Raw genomic sequence first — 22,747 nt, forward strand, 5'->3', positions numbered from 1 at the left:
TTTTTGTCTGTGCATGTGACCTTTGTGGATATTTGGACAGCACGATGAGTCGAGGGATGAGCGGCGAGGAGCTTGAGGAGATCTTCACACGTTTGTCTCCAGATTAGATGGCTTGATTCAAAGATATGGTGGACCAGGAGTTGTCTCGGACACCATCAAGCCGTTTTTTCTCGATCTACTTTGGTATGCTCTGATGCATCGGTTTCAAATAGATGAGGTCGACGCTCTAGACTTATGCCAGATGGAGGGAGTGGTTATGGAGGATGTTGCGGAGATGTGGATGTGGTGAACCCGTGATTGGCTCGAGATACATGTGCTACTCCTCGCTCTCATGCAGGTTCGAGAGAGGGTGGCTTAGGTAGTTGTTATGGAGGTACCGGCGAGTGTTTCCTTGGTGTTCCTCTTGGGGCTCCACTGCACGACCTCATCAAAGTCCGCAAGGCCACCGGTAGAAATACTCGCAGCCAAGTCTATGGAGAGGGTAGTGCTCAGCCACCATCCACCAAATCTCATGAGCCGCCGCTCACAGTAGCAAAAGCTAAGGCCCAATAGCCTCAGTTTCAATGGAGGCCTAAACAACCGCAATCGCTGCCTAGCAATAGACACTCACACCCTCGTAACACAAGAAACTCGAAACCTAGGAGGCTGAGACGTAGTTACAGAAATCAAAGCATGATCAAGCCCAGATGGGTTCCTAAAGCCCTCTTGCACACACAAGGCTACTATGAGGGAAATGCCTAGATATGGATCCCTAAGGCCTGAATGGCCCAAGGCACTACTCACATGCCACCCTCAAGCTTGATCCCTGAGCCCCATAGAACCTCAGAACCAGAAGCCGCATCTCTTCCAGGACTCGCCCCCTACAAGCTCACCCACGCATAAGCCTAGAAGAGTTGAGAAAGCCTATCGACCCAAACCACAAACGCCTTTACACACTTCAACCCCTACTAGTACCGATAAGACTTGCTAAACCGAATCCGAGTGTAGCAGCCCATCCGTAGCAGCTACTACTCCGATGCTCATCCACGAGGCTCAACCAACACTTCATGAGAAACTGCCACCATTTGCTGCCAAGACTTCTAGCCCCATCAAACCCTAGCCACTTGCTGCAGGTCTTAAACCCTCCTACGAGTGGAAATCATTCTTAACTCTGGCCACAGACCTAGCTGAAGACTCAAGGGATGATGTTATTGCTTGTCTTAGACGCTTACATGCCACGTTCATGTCGCTGGCTCTAAGTTATGACCGCTTGAACTTAGGCCTGTTGCAAGAGCCTTTAGCAACAACTGAAGTTTGCATGATGCCTTGTTCCTGGGAAATATTCAAATTCGCATTTGTAAAAATAACCCACTCCACTATTGAGGTGCTATGCACTGAGATATCAAGAGAACAAGCCATCAAACAGTGCCTCCTTACGTCCTACGATAAGCACATGACTTCTTCCATCATTGACAAAGAAGTCGAGGAATTAAAAGTGTTAGCTAACACCGACTCCCCATTTTTACGAAACTCGTACACTTTGCGATTGCACTGGGAACTCGAAGAATGTCAAATCATGACCAACACTGAGCAGCGCTGCGCAATCAAGACATCGGAGTGTGACCCAATCTTTCTCGCACCACCTCATATAGAGTGTTAACCACTCTTTGTGGCTGACCCATGGAAGATCACGTCAAAGGATACCCATATCTTTATCATCTCTTAACTAAAGAAGAGCTACACATCACTAGCTGTGTCGATTTTGACAATTTCCTAATGGATGTTCTCACTTACATCACAAGCATAAGTATCCAAACCTTCAATCTGAATTGCGAGGCTCAACTGGAGTATAACCCAGAATTCTATACTTTGCTCATATGCAAGTAACCCTTATATCTGAATTCTGAATGCCCTTGACCTCCTAACCTTCAATCCTAGGAAGGATTCTTCTCAATCTGGAAGGGGAGGGAGTAAGGTGAATCAAATTAAAACCAATCAACATCAAGCAAACCCATAAACACATAAGAAACTGGTGATGTAGGAGGAATGTCACAAAAGCTTTGAAGTAAAAGGCAAAAAGTCTAAAGGGAAGAATCTATGTTGGATCTTAATGCTTTCATTCAACAAACATAAAGTCTTTCTTTTCAGCAAATTATTATTTTTAAAAAGCACTAATGGGAATTATGTTTCATGACAGGAACAAAAGATGTCGCAACAAGACCATGCCCAACTAACTCCCCTTCACAGAAGAGGAGAGGACCCATTACAACATCTCCTTGGAAAGCTGTGCCTACAACCAACTAAAATTTCAAACCATCCATAACATCGAGGAAGTAGTGGCCAAGGAGGAAGCAGCCAAGAGGGTCGTAGAGTAGTGCAATCTTGCTAAGTACCTCAAGAAGTTTGCACAAGAGCCTAACCACACAATGTGCGGAATTTCTCAGAACTTACAACCCAGATCAAGAATGTGGAGTTGTAACAGTGGCAAGGGGGAGAAGGTTAATCAGGTACAGGTACACTTGAACCCAGCCTTGGTGGAGAATGTTAGATATGATCAATGCCCCACCCTCATTAGTGCCACCAATGATCCATGATGCTCAAAGTTGTAAGGCCCCCACTATGAGGAGAAGCCAAATGTGATCCTGGACATTGGTTGAGTCCTGACTTGTATATCAGATGAGGTCTATGTGACCGGATGGCAAAAAGGTGACCATTGTGGGTCTAATCTTTGGGTTAAACGGAGTGGTTAAGCTGGTAGCAACTCGAGGCGCATTGCATCGAGTTGCGGGCTAAGGGAGTTAAAAGAGGCCCGATGGTCAAGTCAGGCCGACCTAACAGTCTTCGCAGGCTATAAAAGCTAAACCCCTTCACAGCCATCTATCACTCATCTTTCACCCAGTCAGAGTTGTTGTTCCAGCTAGCCTTAACCTCTTCACCTATCTTCTGTCTAGATTGCCATCTAAGCTTCACACAGTGGAAGCGCACGGGTGGACAGAGCCATCTTTGTATCAGTTGTTTGGATCTAAAGAATTTACCAATTCTCCTCTTATCTGTTGTGTACTCTCTATCTCTTTCTCAGATTTTGTTTGCTACCCCGTGTAATATTTTACATGGTATCTAGAGATCGGAGAGTGTGCAAGAGGCAAAGGCTTCAACAGCAAAGAGAAACTATGTCGACTTTCAGAAGCGGTTCTGGCGCATCAGGAAGCGGTGTAGGAGGTGGTGCTGCTGTACCGGCTATTCAAACACTGAGGATTCGTCCACCAACCTTCAGCAAAGGCAAGTTAGATGGTACAAACTACACCTTGTGGAAGTTCAAAATTACAACTATCCTTGATTCTTATGAGCTTCTGGAGACTGTGCTGGGGACTGATGCAGAACCATAGCCTAACCCCGACCCGTCAAAATCCTAGTGTGATGATTCCTCCGAATGCAGATCTTCTACGAGCTTGGAAACGAAGGAATGCAGATGCATTGTGTGCCTTAGTTACAAGCTATTTTGATAGTGTTCTAACTTTGATTCAGCATACAACCAAAGCGTTAGAGGCTCGGAATGTACTAAGGAGTCAGTATGAAATACGAAACCAAACAAGGATTCAAAACTTGGAGAATCAACTAGCAACGGAGAAGTTTGCTGAAGGAGAGACAGTTGAAGCATTCATCACTCGGATTTAGAATCTGTGCGACCAAATGGCTGGTGCTGGGATACAAAATACTAGCGAAGAGCTAGCTCACAGGTGTCTTCGGATTTGTCCACAAAAGTTTGATGGACTAGTAACTGCCCTTAATACTCAGGTGAGACCTCAAGCTTTGACTTTTGAGGAGTTTTGTGCATTATTAATGGAGGACGAGTTGAGGCTGAAAGCCCGAGAAGGAAGCAACAATGGAGATACTGCATTCTCTGCCAATGCAAAAGGCAAAGGTGGTTCCTCCACCAAAAATGATGGTGACAAAAAGAAGAAGGGTGGCAAGAAGAAGTTTCAAGGAGAGTGCTTCTACTGCAAGAAGAAAGGGCATGCAATTGCAGATTGTCGTGTCAAGAAGGCAGATGAAAAGAATGGTACCCTTAAAAGTAAAGGGAAAGAGACAACCAATACGACTGAAGCAGAGTTGGAATTATTCATGGTGACCATTGAGGAAGTGTGCTCCTCGGCGCAAGAAGAATCTACCACTGACTCATGGGTGTTGGATAGTGGGGCCTCCCGTCACATGACCAACAAGAAAGGTCTATATAGTTCTATGCAGCCTCTACAAGAATCCATCACTGTGACGGTTGGAAATGATGCTAAATGCCCTGCTGCAGGCACAGGTACTATTTCTTTTGTTGCTGCAAATGGTGAAGTCAAAAAGCTTTCAAATGTGTTGTATATTCCCAAAATCGGGAGAAATCTCTTATCAGTTTTGTTGCCATAACTGATCTTGGTTATGAAGTGAGGTTCAAGAAGACAAGTGCAGAAATTCTTGATAGTGCTGGCATAATTGTTGGCAAAGGAGAAAGAAGGAACAACTTGTATGAGCTAAGTGCTCTTATAGCCACCGCTGGAGTGGGCACAAGTAAGCTTTGGCATGAAAGGTTTGGACACATCGGATTTGCAGTGTTGAAGGAGATGCAAAAGCAAGGTATGCTTGCTCACCTACCTACAATAAACTGAATTGAAGGAACCATGTGAAGCTTGTATGATGGGCAAGCAACACAGAAAGGCATTTCCACAAGAAAGCAAGAATAGAGCACAGGCTCCTCTAGAGTTGGTGCATGCTGACTTGTGTGGTAAGATGCCTACACAGGCCTTGGGGGGATCTTCTTATTTTATGTTGATTGTCGATGACTACAGTAGGAAGATGTGGGTGTACTTCCTTCGTGATAAGGCTCAAGCTTTTGGTAAGTTTAAAGAATGGCTAAAACTTGTTGAGAATGAAACAGGGAAAAGTGTGAAGAAATTTAGAACAGATGGTGGTGGTGAGTTCAACTCAAAGGAGTTTGAAGGCTTTTGCAAGAGCAAAGGGATCAAGCGTCAATTGACGACGCCTCACACACCTTAGCAGAATGGTGTTGTGGAACGTAGGAATCACACCATTGTGGAGATGGCAAGATGCATGCTAAAGGGCAAGGGATTGACTAACCATTTTTGGGCTGAAGCTGTTAATATTGTAGTCCACATTCTAAATCGGAGCTACACAAAGGCTTTCAAGGGAAAAACACCTCATGAGGCTTACATTGGTAAGAAACCATCTGTTTCACATTTCAAAATTTTTGGATATGAATGTTAGGCACATGTTCCAGATGAGAAGAGAAACAAGTTAAAACCAAAAAGCAGAAAATGTATCTTCTTGGGTTATAGTGATGAGCAGAAGGCTTACAAATTATATGACCAAGAGGCAAAGAAGATCATCGCGATCCGTGATGTGGTGTTCAAGGAGGAGCCGCATACAGTGGAGGAGGAGAAGGCAAGTTCTTCCTCTTTATCATCAAGCAAAGAAGTAGTCCACTATGAACCTGTCCCGAGAGCTATCCCTATCCTTAAGGAGGAGGAAGCATCATCTTCAGATGATGAGGAAAAAGTTCACCAACCTGACATCACCCCACCGGAAAAGCCATTGCCGCGCTGGGTGAAGCAGCTCTATGACCACAATAATCCTATGCCTACATCTGTTGAGGAGAAGGCAGACGGACCAAGGAGGTCTCAGAGAATAGAGGAACAAAGAAGGGCTTCTTCTCACATAGTCAATATGGCCTTGATGGTTGAGATTATGAGAGAAGTAAAGGAGCCAACTGACTTAGAAGAAGCACTTGTAGATCCATCATGGAAGGCTGTTATGCAAGCGGAGTATGACAGCATAATGAAGAATGACACTTGGGAGCTAGTGGATCGACTAGCAAAGCAGAAGATTATTGGCACCAAGTGGATCTGGAAGGTAAAGTACAAGGCTGATGGTACCTTAGAAAAGTACAAAGCTAGACTGGTTGCCCAAGGATTTTCACAAGTTGAAGGGTTTGATTTTCAAGAGTCATTTTCCCCAACTGCCAAAATGACCACTATTCGCACGGTACTTGTAGTGGCTGCCCACAAGAAGTGGCCAGTGTATCAAATGGATATTAAGTCAGCATTCTTAAATGGTGACCTCATGGAGTAGGTGTACGTGGCTCAGCCACCAGGGTTTGAGGCCCCCCATTCTGAGAACAAAGTGTATAAGCTGAAGAAGGCATTATATGGGCTGAAACAAGCCCCCAAAGCATGGTACCAGCGGATAGATAAGTTCTTTTTAAACCTAAACTTCAAAAGATGTGCCTCAGATGCTAACTTGTATGTTTACAGGGATGGTGAAAAGTCTGTAGTGATTGTCCTATATGTGGACGACCTTTTTATTATAGGTGACTATGAAGATATGATCAACTAAACTCGAAAGGCTTTGAGTTCTGAGTTTGAAATGACAGACTTGGGCTTGCTGCACTATTGTTTGGGGATTGAAGTCTAGCAAGAGCCAGGAAAGATCTTCATCTCTCAAAAGAAGTATGCATGGGAGATCTTGAAGGCATTTGGCATGACCGAGTGCAAGGAGATAGCTACACCTATGGAGGTGAATGCAAAGTTATCCATCGAGGATACATCAGCACTAGCAGACATTGGGAGGTATAGGAGGTTGGTTGGCAATCTGATCTACTTGTGTAACACCAGACCAGATATCAGTTTTACTGTTGGTGTTTTGAGCAGGTTCTCAAACAAACCTCATGAGAGTCATTGGAAGGCTGGGATGCGGGTGCTTAGATGAAGGAAACTCTTGACTATGGTATCACATACAGTTTCGAAACTTCTCTTGTGGGGAACTGTGACTCAAATTGAGCAGGAAACAGTGATTCTAGGAAGTCAGTTTTTAGTTATTGTTTCTCTTTGGGTTCAGGAATTTTCTCCTAGATTAGTAAGAAGCAGCCAATAGTGGCATTGTCTTCTACCGAAGCAGAGTACAAGGTAGCCATTTTTCCTACATGTGAAGCAGTATGGTTGAGAAGGATTCTATGGCATATGGGAGTGCATGATGAAGAACCAACTGTGCTGAGATGTGACAATCAAAGTTGCATCGCCATTGCCAAAAATCCAGTGTTTCATGCACACATCAGACATATAGAGATCCAGTATCACTATGTGCATGATTTGATGGAGGATGGGATAGTGGAACTAGTCTACTATCCAACATAGGAGAATGGAGTAGATATCTTCACCAAAGCACTTACGAAGGATCTGCTTCAAGTTCATCTTTAGAAACTCGGCATTGGGCCAAGGAGATAGTTTACCTATGGGTGGACATTGAGAGGGGGTGTTAGATATGATCAATGCCCCACCCTCATTAGGTGCCACCAATGATCCATGGTGCTCAAAGTTGTAAGGCCCCCACTATGAGGAGAAGCCAAATGTGAGCCTGGACATTGGTTGAGTCCTGACTTGTATTTCAGATGAGGTCTATGTGACCGGATGGCAAAAAGGTGACCGTTGTGGGTCTAATCTTTGGGTTAAACGGAGTGGTTAAGTTGGTAGCAACTTGAGGCACATTGCATCGAGTTGCGGGGTAAGGGAGTTAAAAGGGGCCCGATGGTAAAGGGAATATTCCCTTGAATATTCCCTCGCCGACTTGTGGAGGCTCATATGGTAGGTCGGTCAGGCCGACCTAACAACCTTCGCAGGCTATAAAAGCTAAACCCCTTCACAGCCATCTATCACTCATCTTTCACCCAGTCAGAGTTGTTGTTCCAGCTAGCCTTAAGCTCTTCACCTATCTTCTGTCTAGATCGCCATCTAAGCTTCACATAGTGGAAGCGCATGGGTGGACAGAGCCATCTTTGTATTAGTTGTTTGGAGCTAAAGAATTTACTGATTCTCCTCTTATCTGTTGTGTACTCTCTATCTCTTTCTCAGATTCTGTTTGTTGTACCGTGCAATATTTTACAGAGAAGGCACTCGGGTTAGAGCCTAAGGTGGAGAAGAAGCAGAAAAGAGATGACGATGCCATGCTTAAGATGAAGAGTGAAGAGGTGCTAACCAATGACGGCATTAGCATCCAGGATATCCCTGTTGCTGAAGCCCGCATGCAGGTAAATCTAGTGCACTCAGTGTTCTCCAGCCAGTGCTACAATTCCCTCATGCACCGAATCAGTGTGCTTCTATTGGAGAACGTGGCAAATCACGCCTTGGATGAGGTTGATTGGAATGGCTATGTGCGCAAGACCATAGAACAGGTAGCAAAAGCACTAGCCTTGGGGAGAAAGCCAACAGGCGGGGAGTCTCCAGCCTCCAAAAGCACTGAGAGGAAGAAAGCCTCATCCAAAGCCTCTTTCATTGGCTATGGAAGTGTTTTGACTACCCTCATCCAGGAGGCAGTAAAGAAGGCACAGGATGCAGAGGATGGAGAAGGAGAAACACCTGACAAATCACTCCCTCACTAGGATCAAGAGTTTTCTAGCGACATGATCAAAAGTGATGAAGAAGGGGGAGAATAGAAGGAACAGTCAAGCAAAAAGCAATCAAAGAAACCTAAGAAGAGGAAAATACTAAAGAAGAAGTAGGACGAAAGGCCGCAAAAAGGAGAAGTAGGATGAAAGGCCGCAAAAAGGAGAAGTAGGACGAAAGGCCGCAAAAAGGAGAAGGAGGACTTAGAGAGAGCAAAAAGGGAATCCCTCAAAGAGGCAGAAGAGAGGGAGAAGAAGATGAAACATGAAGTAGAAAAGTCGAAGGAAGAAGCCAAGAAAGCCCAGAAGGTGTCAAAATAGGAGGCCAAAGAGAGGAAGAAGAAATAAAAGGAAGAAGCAGATAAATTGGAGGAAGAATCTAGGAGAGCAGAAGAAGAGAGAGAAAGAAGGGCCTGTTGAGGAAGAGGAGAAGCTGAGAAGGAAGGAGGAGGAAGACATGGATGAAGACACACGTCGGTCTATATAGCATCAAAGCAGGGTAGATTACCTAGGAGCTCTGAGCCTTCCCAGGTAGGAGGGGCCAAGCTCAAGCACTCAGGTGCCGAAGATCATACCATCAAACCGTCACTGAAGGCAAGGGTAAAGCCCCCATCCATCCTATCCAGACCCTCCTGGTGCCTACCACCAAAGCAGCCACCCTCACCCCAAGCATCCCCACTAGTGCCGACGTCTCAAACTTTGTGGCCTAGATGCAATATTTCATCAATAAAGAATTTGCCCAAGGGAAGAGCATGGAAACCACGGCCATGGGGTAGAAGAGGCTGGCCACAGACACCGAATCTAGACAAGATCCAAAACACCAGAAAGTGGAGGCCTCAACCACTCCGATCCACAGACGATGACGCCATCAGCTAACTATGACGAATACGTTGTTGAATTTCTCTCACAACTAGAGAAAGCTAAAGAGGAGAGGAAGATAGCTGTGGCTGAGTTAGCTGCGAAAAAAGAGTCAGTAGTTGCTTTTCACCTTGAGAAGACCCGATAGATAGCCATGCAACAAAAGGAGATATTTGATCTCAAATAGGAGCTGAAGGCTAAGGATGACAGGGAGGAAAGTTGCAGGCAGCGGGTGAAGATGAGAATCATGAGTAGGTAAAAATACAAGGGGAGTATAAACTCTTGATCATGCAACATGAAGAGCTAACCACAAAGACTAATCAGATCAAACGAGACATGGAGAAATTTGCCGCTAAAGAAGAGGAAAGGAAGCAAGAGGAAGAACAACATCACAAGGCAAGAAAATCTATCTTGTAACATCAACAAGCTTTTATTTCATTCTTTTGATGACCAAACAAAGAAAACAGCAAATCTTCATGCATCATCATAGTAAATATCTCCCACAGATTTGATAGAATCAACCATAATCTTCAACATCTTCAAAGAACCCATCAATAGAACAAGGAAAATAAAGGAATACACCATTTTTTAATGGAAATCAATCACATAATATTCATCTTCAATGTCTTCATAGGTTTCTCTCTCAATCTCTCCTAGAAAGATACATTATTTTGATAGAATTGGCTATCTCTGGCTCTCTCTCTCTCTCTCTCTTTCAATAGTACATCATCTCCTCACTACAATACTCAATAATCCTTCTTAGGTCTTGGATACACCTCCCAAGAGGTATGTTTGATGTAAAGAGGCCCCTGAGCCACTACAGTGTCTCTTCATAGCTCACTACTGTCACTGTCACTCCAGTCTTCTCTTCTGTCTTCAGCAGCTGCTTCTTCCATTTGTTTTAGCTCTTTTGAACTTAGATTCATCTTTTTCAAAAGTTAGAAAACTTTTCCAAAGTCACACATACATTCTATAGAACACTTACAGAAGATCTACAAAAGAGAAAAGAACAGGAACAGAGTAGAGACAGGGGCTCTACACAAGATTTGCAGAGGGTTATCAGAGAACATCAAATTCTCATAACTCATACTAAAACCATTCCAAACTATAAAAAACTATTCAATAAGATTTCAAAATATTTCAACCTTCATCAATCATCAATCCATGCTTCATACAGAAGAAAATCAGATCAAAACAGAAGCTATATATAAGGTATCAGAACCAATCAAAACCTTAATAGAACCTATAAGATCATCACAGAGCCTCATATTTCTACTTAGAATCATCATGAACTTCCAAAAAATAATCAATATCATCCAAAACACTCTCAAACACTTCCATTATCAACCATACATCACTCTAAATCCATCAAAAATCAATCATTCAGACCTCAAAAATAACAAAAATTAGTCAAAAATTTAGTCTTTTTCCACTCTCAACATATCCCCACACTTAGAAAGGAAGTGTCCTCGCAACCTAAGGAAAAGAAGAATATAAGTTTAGTAAAGAACTCAATTTAATCTTCTGTAGTATCTTCAACAATCACTCCAAACCACGATCCCAACTTATTGTCTGTATCTCTAGAAAAGAATACTACTGAAGGAAAACTTCGTTATTCATTAACACATCTGATAATCAATAAAAAGTTATAACAAATTTGTAAAGGATATAAGAGATGCTTCAACTTTCCATCGTAGGCTTGCCATCCACCATCACCATCAATAGTTGAAAAGAGAGCTCTCGAACAAATTATTCAACTAGCACGAGCTCATTACATACAAATTATTACAACACACACACAAACACAACCATCTGAATGGCACCTCCCAAAAAATGTCTCATTAAGAAGCACAAAAGATACATCCAAGGGTATCAATGAAGATGATACCTCTTGAAATCTTGATGATTTCGAAAGCAATCCAGGAATAAAGACTTATCTACAAAGGATTTTGGAGGATTCTGAAAGAATTGAAGGCAGCACATCCGTTCTAGCAAAACAAGGTACCTGCTAGGTAGACAAAGGACATGAAAATATAGGACATTCCACTATTGGGAATCAATGTTCACATTGACATTCATACAAAGCTTTGGAATGGCCTTTTGATCGTTATGGGAATGCCTATGTATATATGCTAAGTAACAAAAAAAATGGGCTGTCAATCTCACTGAAGGATCTAGAGATTGTGAATATTGCTGAAAAAAATGGAGGTAATTCTAGTATGCTTAACTAGCAGTTATCCAGTCCCCTAGAATTAATGGCCAATTAATATGTGGTCCTGTGAGAGAATCAATTGAGCTCCATCCTCTTCTTCTCAGAATTTGCTAATCAAATCCTTCGTACCCACTAACCAACTGAGGGGGTTGAGAAATAGAAGTGGCAGGAGATGGAAGGGGAATGAGTAAAAAATGATGAAGAGATGGGTAGGCAAAATCATAAAATGAGGAATAGGCTAAAGAAGGAGTGATTGAAAATTTAAGCGAATCAATTAGGAAAGGTGTCAATTGATAAGCAAGAAAAGTAGAAGGTATATGGATAGATGGAGAAGGGCATGGTGGAGAAAGAGAAAAGACTTGATCTTCAATGAAAGAACAATAGGTAAAGATTGGAATTTGAGGAAAACCTTGAGGTTGGAAAAGGAGAGGTAAGATAGCGACTGAGTTGGATTTATAAAGGGAAAATAAGCATCATAGCAATGGGCCATTTGTTTATAGTACAATAAGTTAGGAATAGAGGGACCTAAAACAGATCGTCGATGGTAGGCATCAAAAGAGGATGAATCAAATGGATGGTTCTTGGAAAGATAAGCTAGGAGATCCACCCTCAATCGGTTAGTGCTCTACACATAAGTAGAAGATGTATTCTGACATTGGTTCAAGACCACAAAATCAATCATTGAATGCCATGAAGTGTCAGGGCAAGTAGCCACTTTAGAAGAATAGCATTGGAACATGTCATCTATCCTCAACTCCAAATAGTTGACATATAAGGCAGCTTGTAAAACCACATCTCCCACATACCAAGCCAGATCTACATCATCTGAAATTAACAGATCACCTTGTAGATACATATAAGACATCAACATGGTATCCATCGTCACAGAATCTTCAAAGACAATATGGACAAATTCTGTCAGCAAATCAGAAGACCAAGCCCCACTCCAACCATCCTCTGGAAGAGGGAGATCCATCGTTGAGAGCTTCATATAGAAGGCCAACTTCTACAAACTGATAGTGGAAAAAAAAAGAATGGTCCGGAGGAGCATACTCCTGAAAGTGCTCAAATGTGGACCATAACAAATCCATCCTAAACAGCAATCTTTCCACTTTATCTTGAAATAATAGACATAATGTGGCCTGTCTTTGGAGAACTGCCAAGTCCTGCTGAGATATAGAAGGAATCATAGGAGCATTGGGGCTTGGAGGAATGGACCAACTGCGCCAGTTGGTCCTGCAACTGCTTAATCTGGGAAACTTGGGATTCCAATGTATTGTGAGCAGTCTACAAAGCTGACAGTTTTGTATCCAAAAGAGTCTTAAACTCTTGAGCTTCTTTGAACATTTACTCTTTCTCTTCCGAAACTCTAATGACCTCTGACTGAGCCACTGCTAACTGAATTTTCAAAGAAGATATTTCTTCTCTCTAGGTCTCAATCATTTGTGTCTGCTACTCCATCTGCTTAAATAGATCAGCAAGAGTGTCTTTAGTAGAGGCTAACTCTGTGGTTGCCTTATGCAACTGGTCTTTGGATTGCATCAATTCTTCATAGAAGTAAGCATATAACTGTTGAACATAAGCTATCACTAGGGATTCAATATAACTCTAGATGTCATTACAAAGGAAAGGAATGGCATCTCCTAACACTAAACTGTTCGGTAAAGGAACTGATATGTCCAAAGAATCCTCTCGATGTGCCCTAAATAAATTGTTACATGTGAGATAGGCAGGGAGGTCACTTCGAGAGGTAGCATGAACTGTTTACTGAAGGAATGATTGGTGGAAGTTTCTCTACTACACACTTCAAGCGCTTTCGCTGAATGACCAATGGAGGAGGAGAATCAAGATCCTTTATATCAATGGGTTCTGAATCTTCTGAAGGTGGAGGGGGAGGTACTAGATTAGATGGAGGAGGGAGTAGCACACCCTTCTTAAGGCCTGAGTATGTCAAGAAAGCATATAAATATGAACCATAAGTTACATTGGTAACATTCCCTCGAGTCACTTTGACAAAATGTTGGTCCATATTTGTAAGCAGATAAGTACTCCAATCAATGGGGCAACCCCTTTTAACACCATCCTGGAAGCTGTGAAGATCTCCTTGGATAAATAGTGGGATGGTGTCTTGGCAGGCATGAACCTGTCTTGGAGAAATTGGTAGACTAGTCTCTAGAGAGGATCAGTGATCATTGAAAAAGACACTCCTAAAGTGTTAATCACCTTCTTGACATCAAGGACCTCTTTGGTCTGCTTCTATAATAGCTTGAGAATCTCATCATTTGAGAATAACTATTTGGCTGTAATAAAGGGTTCTCCTTTGTAGGGAAGAGACAAAGCCTTCCCTAAACCTCTAGGTGTCAAGACCATGGAAGTACCACGAATCAAGCCCGATTTCTTACTATATGACGCAAGAAACTCATCACATAGGGTTAGATCATCTGGAATCAAAGAGAGTAAAGCAGCCATGAAAGTTGCAAGGCTTGCTTTCGCTATAGGCTCAAAAATCAGTAGGGAAGAAGAATCCCTACTGATCAATGGGACATACTGAACAGGAGGAGGAGCTTGAGACGCCATTCAGATGAAATATACACACACACCACAAACACAGACAATCACAAAGAATGCCTGCAAAACAACAAAATATCTATCAAAAATAAATCGATCAAAATAAGCACACATACACGTAACTAACCAATTGATCACCCCAGACAATCCACATCCTCGAAAAATTTCGGCATGAGCCCTACACATATGCGACCGAAAGCTTTATGCTATGCAACAAGCAGCCACCCAAGACCCCATATCATGCAAAAAGGAAACAAAAAAACTACAAACCACACCCGTAGTCGTATCACACAATCAAACCATAATACCTCAAAAACCTAATCAAGACATAACTAGAACTTTGATAAACAATGTCAACTTAAAGGACTATATGTGCCCATCCCATGAAGCGTATTTATTAAAAAGAAAAAAGAAGTGTAGTGAGGGGAATGATTTAAGTGAAGGGTTCATTTTGAGAAATTATTAACAATGGTTGAAAATTTTATTAGGTTGTAAACCTTAATAAGAAAACGGCGGTTCATTTTTAAATTATTTGTTACAATTTATTAATGTAAAACAATGAATCTAACGCAACCCGGACTGCGATCCCCAGACTCGAGTCTCTAAATGCATATTCATTAATTAAAAACTTAATGTGTCTGAAGTGCTCTTCTTTTTCAGTGCGTGCATTTTTGTGACGGCTGGTTAATTTTTATTTAAAAATTAAAGTGCATTTGAAGCGCACGTAGCACTGCAAAGTGAACGACGGCTTGATTTTAAGTTATTAAAAAAATGTGTGTTTAGCATGAGCGTACGTGAAAAAGTGGGTGAATCAAGTTTATTTTAACAATTAACTGTGGTTAAGGGATGACCAATAAATAAATAAAGCAAAGAAAATAGATACCTGGTAGGGGTGTGTATGCAAGAGACTGAGGGCGCACTAAGTTGTTCCCAATGCAAGGAATCCAATTTAAAAAAAACAAAAACTACTGACTGAAAAAAATAATGCACCTTAGTTTTTTTTTCTTTTTTTATTAAATAAATATCAAAGCAATATTAGGGGGATCACATTTGGTTTAGACAATGTTTATTAGTGTTTGGGTGAGATTGTTATTTTATTATGATTTTTTTAAATTGTAATTTAAGTGTGTTTTTGATTTTATATTTTACGTTATATTTTTTTCGTTCATTTTTCTTTATTTTTTTCTCTTTTATTTTTGGTATATTTTTTACTTTAAAATATTTTTGAAGCAATAAAATACATTAATAAAAAAATTTGTGATTTTTTTAATTTTGATTTTGATTTTTAAGGATTTTTAATGAATTTTTCTCAATTTTTAGTGAATTTGAAAATGATTTTAAATAATATTAGTTTTTTGCAATTTATTTTCTGTATTATGTTAAGAGTGGAAAAAGACTTAATTTTTGACTGATTTTTGTTGTTTTTGAGGTCTGAATGATTGATTTTTTATGGATTTAGAGTAATGTATGGTTGATAATGGAAGTGTTTGAGAGTGTTTTGAATTATATTGATTATATTTTGGAAGTTCATGATGATTTTTAGTGGAAATATGAAGCTCTGTGATGATCTGATAGGTTCTGATACCTTCTATATAGCCTCTGTTTTGTTCTGATTTTCTTCTGTATGAAGCATGGATTGATTATTGATTAAGGTTGAAATATTTTGAAAGCTTATTGAATAGTTTTTGATAGTTTGGAATGGTTTTAGTATGACTTATAAGGATTTGATGTTCTCTGATAACCCTCTGTAAACCTTCTATAGAGCCTCTGTCTCTGCTCTGTTCCTGTTCTGTTCTGTTCTGTAGATCTTCTGTAAGTGTTCTGTAGAATGTATGTGTGACTTTGGGAAAGTTTTCTAACTTTTGGAAAGGATGAATCTAAGTTCAAAAGAGCTAAAATAAATTGAAGAAGCAGCTGCTGAAGATTGAAGAGAAGACTGAAGTGACAGTGACAGTAATGAGCTATGAAGAGACACTATAGTGGCTTTGGTGCCTCTTCACATTAGACAGACCTCTTGGGAGGTGTATCCACGACCTAAGAAGGATTATTAAGAGTCATTATTGAGTATTCTAATGAGGAGATGATGTACTATTGAAAGAGAGAGAGAGAGAGAGCCAGAGATAGCAAATTCTATCAAAACAATGTATCTTTCTAGGAGAGATTGAGAGAAGAGAACTATGAAGACAATGAAGATGAATACTATGTGATTGATTTCCATTCAAAAACGGTGTATTCTTTTATGTTCTTTGTTCTATTGATGGATTTTGTGAAGATGTTGAAGATTATGATTGATTCTATCAAATCCATGGGAGATATCTACTATGATGCTGTGTGAAGATTTGCTAGTTTCTTTGTTTTGGTCATCAAAAGAATGAAATAAAAGCTTATTGATGTTACAAGATAGATTTTCTTGCAGTAGAATCCCCTTTTCCTTGGTGTTCCTCTTAGGGCTCCATGTTTCTGGTGCGCAGTCGAGGAAACTTGCCATGAACAAGTAGCAGAAGAGGCTGAAAATGAAGGAAATGGCATTGCCAAGAAGAGAAGAATTCAATGGATGCTTGTAAAGTTCCTTCTTCCACTGAAGAGTTGGAGATTCTTATTGCCAAAGTCACTTTCCACAAGAAATTCATCCCACAATGGCAAAAACATATTACCATCATGATGCATGCTCTATGTGGTGGACTATTTTCTCTTCCTATTGAGATAGCAGAAACTTGCATCTTGGTGGCAAATTGTTTAGAAATAAACTGAACAGCAGAGTGTTTTTCACAACATACACTATTGAAACCATCAAAAGATGGCATTATTATAATGGCACAACAATGATCCTAAGAAGAATGAGTTTTGATACTTTTAGAGCGGAATATCTCCCCCTCTATAGTGGTTTGAAAGCCGAATTCAGAGATGTTGAAAAGAAGTAGAAGAGATGTTGGCCAGAGGATCCCCGAGAGACTGAAGCCCCTCTCTGATTCTATTCTGTTGAGTACTAAAAAACTGGTTGGATCCAAGCCCCTGATGAATGACGCAATCAAGAGGCAAGAGTTAGAATGAGTCTAGAGGTACGTGAGAAGAGAGAATGCAAAAATAAAACCTAAGAACAAGCTCGCAGAGCAGAAGCCTCCTTTGACGCCCTAAAAGAACTCTTTACAGAAGTCTCCATGGCAACTCAAGGTCCCCTTCCTAGTCAGATTTGTCTTGGAAATATTGATGGCAAGCCACCAAATATAGTCCCATTGCCAATTTTTAAGGGAGAGTACAATGAAGACACTGATCTTCATGTAGCAGAATTTATGTTAGCATGTGTGGCTAACAATGCCAGAATACCTGAGCATTGGTTAGCGATATTCCCCATCACTTTCAAGGGCGCGGCGTTTCAGTGGTATGAGAGACAAGCAGCAGAAACTTTTGGCACATGGGATGATTTGAAGTTGGCCTTCCTTACTAAATTTAGGCTTGAAGGTTTTGAAGAGCGGATGTGATAGGAGTTTATGAATCTAAGTTAGTCCTCTGGAGAAAGAGTAGAAGCTTATGTCTTGTGAATGGAATCCATCCTGAAAAGATGGACTAACCATCATTTAGACAAAGGCATTTAGAAAGGAGTGTTCCTTAGAGGCCTGCAACCACAAGTTTGCAAGTTCATGGAATTGAGAAGACTAGTCAATCTGCAAGCTGCAGTGGAAGGTGCAAGATTGTATGATGAAGTTGAAGCAAGGCTGTCAATGACTCCAGGAAGAGGAGTCTTACCTCCTCCCATACCAGGAATGGTATACCCACCAAACGCTGTCCTAGGGGCAGTTCCCTACCCCTATCCCTAGATGCAAACAGTGTCGCAGTATAATGCACCTAATCCACTATGGTCACGACAGAGGACACTGCCTCAAATGTATCAAGAATCGCGTGGTGGGGGGACTTGCTCAAGATGCTGTGCCGAACACACACAGAATGCACAAGGAGAAGTTCACTCAAGAGACAAGAAGCGAGATGGAGGCCAAAACGTTTTCTTGCTGGTTTTTTCTTCTTCTTCCACACTCTTTACAATGTACACAAAGTATAGATAAGATACAACATAAAGGAAAGTGGCCTACTAAGTCAAACAATGCATAACTGACTACACTAGTCGACTGGCGCTATAACTATGCCAGTTGTAAATAGGTGTAATAACCTGAATATAATAAGTAATGAGTCAGTGGCCATGTGAGAGTCATAATGACCACCGACGTGCTAAGTGTAGACATGTGGACCCATCTAACCAGGCGGTCCATCATCAATGTCCACGTGTGTTGAGCTTGTCATCTCAAAACTCCCCCTCAAGCTCAACTGCATCTCTACAACTCCAAGTAAGCTTCGAAACTTTTGAAGCTTCTCTATACCCAATGCCTTCATGAAGATGTCAGCTATCTGATCCTGTGTGCTGACATACACCAAGTTAATCTCACCTGCTAGTACCTTCTCTCTCACAAAGTGGTAGTGTATCTCAATATGTTTTGTCCTAGCATGGAACACAAGGTTCCTAGCCAACTGTATACTACTCATATTGTCACAATAAATGACAACTGGACCTTCCACCTGCACATCCAAATCAGCCATTAACTTTTGTAGCCATACTACCTCACATGCTACAATAGCAGCACCTCTATACTCAGCCTCTGTACTCGACAAAGCAACTGTAGATTGCTTTTTGATGCTCAAAGCAACTGCTGCACTACCAAGAGAGAACATGTATCTGCTGGTAGATCTTCTATCAGATATACTACCAGCCCAATCTGCATCTGTGTATCCAAACACCTATACATCTGTACCTGCCTCATAGAAAAGTCCATAATGTAATGTGGACTTCACATATTTCAATATGCGTCTGACTGTATCCAAATGTGGCTTTCCAGGTACTTGCATAAACTGACTCATAAGACCAACAGTGTAGCTCAAGTCTGGCCTTGTAATGGTCATGTAGATCAAACTCCCCACTATCCTCCTGAACATAGTAGGGTCTTCTATCTCATCCCCAACATCAACACTCAACTTTACATTCTGCTCCAACGGGACTAGAAGTGGTTTGCATGCTGTCATACCATACTTGGACAACATATCCAAGACATACTGTCTTTGGGATAGCCATATACCATCATCACATCTGATCAGCTCAATGACAAGGAAGTACCTTAGCTCACCTAAATCCTTCATCTCAAACTTCTTCTTCAAAAAATCCTTGACTTCAACAATCCCACTATCACTATCACCTGTAATAATCAAGTCATCCACATAGATGACTATGATGACCAAACCTGCATCTCCCTTTCTCACATAAAGTGAGTGATCAGGATCAGAAACATAAAAGCCAATATTGACAAGATACTCTTTGATCTTGTCAGACCTTGCTCTAGGTGCTTGCTTGAGCCCATAGAGCGCCTTCTTCAACCTGCACACATGTGGGATGCTCTAAATCTTCATAACCTGCTGGTTGATCCATATACACTTCTTCCTGCAAATCACCATGCAAGAAGGTATTCTTCACATCCATTTGCTGCAACCTCCAATCTTTGGCTGCTGCCAAAGTAATCACACATCTGACGGTTACCATCCTAGCAACTGGACTGAAGGTTTCTTCATAATCTATGCCATATGTCTGGGCATAGCCTTTTGCAACCAGCCTAGCTTTGTACCTACTAATAGAACCATCTGTATTGTGCTTAATCTTATAAACCCACTTACATCCAATAACTTTCTTGCCCTTCGGCAATGATACTAGATCCCAAGTCTTATTGGCCTCTAATGCAGCCATCTCCTCATCCATTGCTACATCCCAATGAGCATGACCAACAGCCTCCTCAAAACATGTGGGCTCAACATCCTCAACTAGTTTCACCATATAAGCATAATGGTGAGCTGCATAACCTTCAAAACCAAATCTTTTAATAGGATATCTGACCCTGCTAGATCTTCGTACTACCGAATCACTCAATGGAGCCTTTACATTACTATGAGCTCTCTGTACACCTGGTATCCTGACAGAAGGAATACCAAGCTCATCATCTAAGCTCTCTGAGCCACTGGAGTCTCCATCAAGAACTGCATCAATGCCATCTGACACTTTATTCTTTCCTTTGTCTTTACCTGTAGTGCTACTAGATGCACCTGAAGATGTAGAGGTACTCCTTAGTCTCCTAGACCAAGGACTACCAGATGATGTCTCTAGTCCACTAAGAGTTCGTGATTCTTGCTTTTCAACCTACACATGAGTGTCATGATCATCATCGTCATCCAATGCATCACCACTAGATGTATATCAACTCCTCATTTCATCAAAGATAACATCCCTGCTCACTCTGAACTTACATGTGACAGGGTTATAACAGCAATACCCTTTCTGCTCTAAAGAGTATCCAATAAAAACACATTTTTCTACCTTTGGATCAAGCTTCTTCCGTAGCTCATCTGGCACATGAACGTACACAACACAGCCAAATACCTTCAAGTGCGATACATCAGGCTTCTTGCCAGTAAAGCATTCTTCAGGAGTCATCCCATGAACTGCAGCTGTGGGAGTTCTGTTCATAATATAAACAACAGTATGAACAACGTCAGACCAAAAATTCTTAGGCATATTCTTTTCAGCCATCAAGGCGCGCTGCAATATTCTTGTTTTTCCTTTCTGCAACCCCATTTTGCTGTGGGGTATATCTGCATGTGAACTGTCTCTTTATCCCATGAGACCTCAAAAAATCGCTGAACTCATTCGAGAGGTACTCTCCCCCTCCATCTGACCTCAAGTACTTTACTTTCAAGCCTGTTTCTCTTTCAACTGCAGCCTTGAAAGTTTTAAAGTGCTCAAACGCTTCACTCTTTTCCTTCATAAAATATATTCACAGCTTTCTAGAACAATCATCAATGAATGTGACAAAGTATGAACTGCCTCCAAGAGATATATTTTGTGTAGACCCCCAAATTTCTGTATGCACAACATCAAGGATATTTATGTTTACATCTCTGTCATGTGAAAAGGGTTGTCTTGCCTGCTTACCAAACTCACGTGCTTCACATACCTTATGAAATTCTACAACTCTAAATGTAGGCAACCCTTTGGACCGCATTAATTTCAGCCTTTGTACATCTGCATGTCCAATGCGTTTGTGCCAAATTTCAATATCTGCAACAACATCTTTTCCTTTAGCATACATAGCAACATTCATAGTAGGAATTCTAGCATCCAAAGTAAACATATGTCCAACTCTACTTCCCTTTGCTACCAACCTGCACTTGTCATTGAAGTCTTCTACAAAGCAACCCTTTGCATTAAATCTTACTTGCAGCCCTTGCTCTACCATTTGGCCGACTGACACCAAGTTATTTGTAATAGATGGCACATGTAATACATTTGAAAGACTCTTTGCCTTACCATCATGCAAGGACAAGGGAACTTTTCCAATGTGTGAAATTGGGTGGCATGAATCATCACCCATCTGCACATAACCTGCATTTTGCAAATCCTGCATCTCTCCAAACCATTCTGCATGGCTGGTCATATGATTGGATGCACCTGAATCAACATACCAAACATCATCATGTGTTCCCTTCCTGTAATAGCATTCAGCATATGCTTTATAATAAATAGACCTTCATTTTTGTCTTCATTCTGTCGTGAAGACGATGCATAGTTTCCTCTCTGTAACTTACCACTGCGAATATCATCCTTCTTAGCATAACATTGGACTGCAATATGACCTGTTTTGCCACAGTAGTGACATACAATACCAGAGTTGTTAGAGCCTCTGTTCTGCGATCCACCTCTTCCTCTAAATCTCCCCTGCCTCTAAAGTTACCATGACCTCCTAAAACCTGCATATCGCCAAATTTCTAATTCAATCTGTTTTGTTGATTGTCACTACCACGTCATGTACCATAGCCTCTTGAAGAGAATCTACCACGTCCCGTTCCTGAAATGGACTACCAGTAAGATTGATGAATGTCAAGCATAAAGAGAAGAGGATATCTGCAACTATGCCACCCATGTGAGGAGCCTCTTCAAGAGAATCCCCATGGCCGAATGACCTACCGAAAGAGCGGTGTCCACCGTGTTATCAGTGGAATACATAGTGAGGAGCTATATAAGGCCTTGGAAGGCAAGTCGAACTTGTAGCAATACTCACTAGCTAGAGTGTTTGAAGAGGCCACTCAAGTAGACGACTAGCTGAAAGAGCGGAGTTCTAGGAGCTCAAACTCAAAAGAGACCAACTCACGGAGTTCAAAGAGAGTGTCAGCCTCTAGTGAACGATCAAGTCCAATGGCCCAAGACAAAGGGAAAGCCATTGAGATAAACCAAGACTTGGCTGAGGTAAAAATGGAGATAGCCAAACTGCACGATATATTGAGACAACCAACACACCCACACATCCAATGCATGTACTGTGGTGGAAACCACTTGCCGGTCTAGTGCCAAGACCCTAGGTCACGACCTTATGCTAATTGCGATAGATTCGATCATGACATCACGCATTGCAGATTACAGAGAAGACTTCCATATTCACAACCATATGGCCAGCCATATCTATAGCGAGTAGACCCCAACAATTCTTCAAAAGGGGAGCCCCATTGGCCATTACTGTGCCTAACAACGTTAAACCGGCTATTCCTAGAATGGATATAAACCCTACAAGCAATACCTAGACCGCCTTGTCCCTACGTAACCCATGCACCGA

This window comes from Lygodium microphyllum, chromosome 15 (assembly GCF_053477565.2).
Source record: "Lygodium microphyllum isolate KBCC chromosome 15, Lygodium_microphyllum_v1.1.10, whole genome shotgun sequence".
Lineage (NCBI taxonomy): Eukaryota > Viridiplantae > Streptophyta > Polypodiopsida > Schizaeales > Lygodiaceae > Lygodium > Lygodium microphyllum.